This window comes from Boleophthalmus pectinirostris, unplaced genomic scaffold (genome assembly GCF_026225935.1).
Source record: "Boleophthalmus pectinirostris isolate CB_2022bp ecotype Guang Dong unplaced genomic scaffold, ASM2622593v1 HiC_scaffold_6, whole genome shotgun sequence".
Lineage (NCBI taxonomy): Eukaryota > Metazoa > Chordata > Actinopteri > Gobiiformes > Gobiidae > Boleophthalmus > Boleophthalmus pectinirostris.
In genome coordinates, this window is record NW_026571447.1 from 6113363 (window position 1) to 6118987 (window position 5625).

The 5625-nt window shown below is 37.8% G+C and overlaps 1 pseudogene; it reads right to left on the reverse strand.

Moving 5' to 3' along the window:
* Nucleotides 1-3004: 3004 nt before the first annotated feature.
* On the reverse strand, nt 3005-3122 carry LOC129411928 (5S ribosomal RNA; annotated as a pseudogene).
* Nucleotides 3123-5625: the final 2503 nt, after the last annotated feature.

Genomic DNA, 5625 nt, shown 5'->3' on the forward strand with positions numbered 1-5625 from the left:
AGTTTATTGGTTGGATGTTGACCAGTTACCATGGAAACACAATGCACACAATAGGAAACACACCCAATATTGTCTGAAAACTCAAAGCTTTTAGGTATTTGATTTTCAACAAATATATGAGAGTGAATAAGAGAAAAGTCAGTGCTTTCCACTGTTGGGCAAGTTACTTCAAACTGTAATGTGTTTTTTATATATGACTTGTTATTGTCAGTTCAAAGTAATTTGTTACATTACAGTATTACTGTATTTAAAATGTAAGACATTACACGACTATTGCAGTACTTTAAGTTACTCTCACCAAAATAACTGTGTGAAGATTAACTGAACCAGGATTAACCAGGACTAAACCGAGGACTGAACCAGAACTGAACCAGGACTAAATCAGGACTAAACCAGGACTAAACCAGGACTGAACCAGGACTAAACCAGGTCTAAACCAGGTCTAAAACCAGGACTAAACCGAGGACTGAACCAGAACTGAACCAGGACTAAATCAGGACTAAACCAGGACTAAACCAGGACTGAACCAGGACTGAACCAGGACTAAACCAGGTCTAAAACCAGGACTAAACCAGGTCTAAACCAGAACTGAACCAGGACTAAATCAGGACTAAACCAGGACTAAACCAGGACTAAACCAGGACTAAACCAGGACTAAACCAGGACTAAACCAGGACTAAACCAGGACTAAACCAGGTCTAAACCAGGTCTAAAACCAGGACTAAACCAGGACTAAACCAGGTCTAAACCAGGACTAAACCAGGTCTAAACCAGATCTAAAACCAGGTCTAAAACCAGGACTAAACCAGGTCTAAACCAGGACTAAACCAGGTCTAAACCAGATCTAAAACCAGGACTAAATCAGGTCTAAATCAGGACTGAACTAAGGACTAAACCAGGTCTAAACTGAAGACTGAAGCAGGACTAAACCAGGACTGAACCAGGACTAAACCGAGAACTAAACCTCGGACTGAACCAGGACTAAACCAGGACTAAAATGAGGACTGAACCAGGACTCAACCAGGACTAAACCGAGGACTGAACCAGGACTAAACCAGGACTGAACCGCAAACTAAACAGAGGACTGAACCAGGACTGAACCAGGTTTAAACCAGGACTGAACCGAGGACTGAGTCAGGAGGACTGAACCAGGACTAAACCAGGTCCAAACCAGAACTAATCCTGGACCAGGACTTGGAATCTAAGACCGCCCCTGAGAGAACCCTGAGCCCGTGAAGTAGGGTGTCCGCAAAACATGATCGGGTGTCGGCTGCACTTAGCCCTGTGGAGCGTGGAGTTCTGCGCCGGTCCTTTCTTTGGCCCAGGGTTACCTGACGGTTTATGTGGGTGCACCTTTGGGCCCGTCCCGGAACCGTAACGATGGCGTTTCACCTCTGCTGATATTGCAGTGATTTCAGTGAATTTGTATGAAGAAAAACAAAAAAAACCCACCACTTCAAGCCAGGTTAAAAATGCATTGTAACGCACCTCACTGAAATCAGCAGTTAAAGCAGTTGCAAAGTATCAGTTGTACACATCTTTTAATCGGCAAATTACAGGCCTTTTTCTTGCTTGCTTTGTGCACCTGCTCGTTTCCATGGAGACTGCTAAGCTTTTGTGGGACTTTCCAGGCAAAACACAAAGAAAAGGATTTGACTCTTGACCTAAAAACGTGCCCAAAAGATAAGCCTAGTCATCATTCATTTTGTAAACACTAAACGCATCACAAAGACGGAGGAATTAAGGAGAGAAACAGGCAAATCTCGTTACTTTACTTAATTGTTCTGTTTTTTGGGTTATTTTGGTCTGTCAGCGCACAAGCTTTCACGTGGAAACAAAAGATTTATCCGCTCTGTACTGAAATGTTTTAATATTAAAGTTTTATGGGACATTGTGATTTCGAAGGCTGTTTTCTCAAATTACATTTCCCCCCATAAGGACATAAGGATCAGCCTTTAAAGCAGCTGCTGCACACACCAGACTTTACAAACGTGTACTGAACAACATTTCGACAAAACATACGGAAGGATTTTTTAAAGATATATTTAATTTCTAATCTGATTCTTCCAAGTTTTAACTCAAAAAAATTAGGCAAATCTAGTTTACAGGTCAGATCTAGTTGATTTAATATTAAGTATGTCTAGTTAGATGATGAGTGGGGTCGCGTCTTCACTTTTGATTCTGTGTTTAGACGAGCATTTTCAAGAGGAAACACAGTATACAGTAGGGCTGGGTATCCTTAAGAAGTTGCCGATACGATACATACCTCAATACATTGGCCACGACACGATACATATCTCGATACAGTGCACTTTCGGTTCGATACGATATGTTTCAAATCGATTCGATACGGTTCAATAAAAAACAAAAGTTAAATCATGGCTCTGATACTAAAAGTGTTTGTTAAACCACTTCTTGTGTAAAGTTCATCTGAAAAATTCCCATTTTAATCATCAAAACAGTGAAAATGTCAAATGTGTTGCATAAAAAAAGATTCCTTCCTCTGAACAAGCAACAAAACTATACTGCTGTAACAAAATAATTAGTGAAAATATACCCCAAAATACTCTTGGCGATATATCGATACAGTAGCCCACGATATCGATACTGTATCATCACATTAAACGATACAATATATCGATATATCAATATTTTTGCAGAGCCCTAGTATACAGTGAGTAAGTCTTTATTTATATAGCGCTTTTCACAGACATATGTCACAAAGACGCTTAACAGAGCTTTTTTTTTATATATATATGTATACAGTATATATAGATTCATTGTTCTTTTCTCTCCACACCCGGTGATGGCAAGCTTCTATTGTCGCCACAGCTGCCCTGGGGCATACTGACGGAAACACGGCTGCCATACCAATTGGCGCCATCAGTTCCTCGACCACCACCAACATTCACACATACACACACACACACCACTTTCATACTAGGCAATGTGGGTGAAGTGTCTTGCCTAAGGACACAATGACAGTTTTTTTGCAACTGGTGCCCCCCTGTGGCACCTGATTTTCCCAGCTGTCTCCCATCCAAGTACTAACCGGGCCCGGCCTTGCTTAGCGTCTGAGATCTGATGGGATCAGGCTTTGTCAAGCTGGTATGGTCACAGTGAAGCAAGTGTGTGGAATCCGATTGGCTGTGCAAGTACTTAAAGCAACATCTTTGGACATACAGTACAGATGTTTTCACTCCACGCATTTTCACCAGTTACTCCTTCCACAAAGTTGTCCCACCATCGACTGGTTCTCCAGGTCTCGTCCATATCCGCCTGACTCACCTGCGACGACCTGGTGCATCCAGAATTTAACAGAGGTGATTGCAGATCCTCTGTTCACTAATAGTATCTCTGCAGATTCTGTACATTTGTTGGGATGCCTTGAAGGCCCGACACATGGAAATGTATGTATGTGATGTAAAAGTGTACACAATGTGAGCAGATCTGACCAGAGTTTTGCGTCTTGGGCAGTGTAGAGGAGGGTGGTTTCAGATTTTTGCATTTTTAAGCCCCAAAAACGCCATCACCGTCTAAACGAAAGGCCCTTCCACTAAAATATTTTGATGTTTTTACCCACAAGCGTTCTCATGTAAACAGGCCCTAAAATCCTCTCTGTATATATTTAGCCTCCAATATGTCAACCAAAAGAAAGAGGTATCAAAAGTAAGAAATTAAAACCTAACTCTCCTCATATTTCTGTCTTGAATGTCCCAAAAAGTTGTACATTTTGGCTGTTTTTACATATAAAATGACATAAAAAACATTACATGATTCAAAACTTCTTTTCTTACATTTCTGTGAATAAACTACATCATTTATTTATTTATTATTGTATTAATGCATTTGGTTGATCTAATAAATCCTTAAACTTTTCTGGTGGTGGGTCCATCAAACGCTTTTCTCCATGGAGACGTTATTGTTTTGTCTGGAATGTTTCACAGTATGGCATTAAACCTTTCTATCTTCACGGAGACCAAACCAGAGCAAGTTACAGGTCAGATCTGTGGAGAGGCGCCCCAGTTCACAGTCAGAATGATGTTTTTTTTAATGCATTTTCGAGCAATAAAACCACCTGTAATTGAATAAACGTGAGGCAGAGCTGTTTAATGTCATACTGTGGAACATTCCAGGCAGAGCAATGACACATCCACAGAAACCCCCAACCAAAAAGTGACACATTGCACCTTTAAGTGAGCGTATTGCTGCAGCTTATTGTGATTGTCGTTCCTGAGGGGTCCAGCAGAGGGCGCCATTGCAGCTTTAATCACTTACGTTCTCTGTTCTACTCGCTCTAATAAATCTCACAGGCCTAAACCGTAAACAAACGATTCTTTCTTCATTTCATTGTCACACATACACACTCTAAAGATGTATATGATTTTATTTGATTTATATAAGTGTAATTAGCAAAATATTGGATTGATTGGAATGCAAGCAAATTGGAAAAAATGTATATGTATAATTATCTTAGTTTGAGGATTTTCTTAAAGCCACAAATCACGATCATGAAATAAATGTTTTCTTTTTGTTTTTGTAATTTTTTTTTCATTTAAGCTGTTTATACTGCACTGAAAAAATATACGTCCTTACTGTGAGTAGGCTCGCATCTCCACAAACCTGACTCTTATTTGGACACCCTCCTTTATGTTTCCAAGGAAATGTTGTTTCTTTGTTTATAATATTCCTCAGTATATCTCTTTATCTTTTTTTGAACATGTTTGTAGCAAAAAAAAAAAAAAGAAGAAAGAAAAGAAAAGAAAAGACATTGATTTTGTTTCTGTTGAACTAAATTCCCCCCAAATCTTTATTAAATCCATCTGCATTTCAAGCTTTATTCGATCTGTTAGGTAGGTACTTTTTATTTTTTACTCTTAAGTCCATTTTTTCATGTGATACTTTTACTTGAGTACTGTTTTGTCCACGTATCTGTACTTCATCCTCAACTGGTTTTAACTTTATTTCCAGAAATTTACATACACTGTAAACCCAAATAAGTTACCAGAACTAAAAAAAAAAAAATGAAGGAAATCAATTGCCTCAATTATTTTAAGTAGATGAACTAAAAGTTAAAATCTTCCAGAAGTTAAAAGGTTGGATGGCTTGCTACTTGTACCTTTTGATAACCCTTTAATAAAATAATAAATACATTTTAAAAATTTGTTAAAATTACTCAATAAGAAGAACATGTTACAGCAACTTAATAATTAAGTTAGTAGGACTAGTTCTAAAACACAACTTAATCTATTTAATGACACAGTGTTTGGGTTTACAGGGCACTGAACACATTTGTAGCACACACAAAAAACAAAACAAAACAAAAAAATATTATTAAATTATTATTATTAAAATCACTACATTTCAAGCTTTAGTAGATCTGTGAAAATACATTTTTAAATACTTTTATTTAATTTATTAAATATTTATTTATTTTAAGGTGATGAACTTAAAAGTCACAGTTTTCCAGAACTTAAAAGGTTGGATGGTTTTCTACTTGTACCTTCTGATAACCCTTTACTTTTATTTACTCTTATTTACTTAATTACTCAAAAAGAAGAACATGTTACAGCAACTTGACATAATTCAGTTAGTAGGACTATTTCTAAAACTTTGACTAAACAC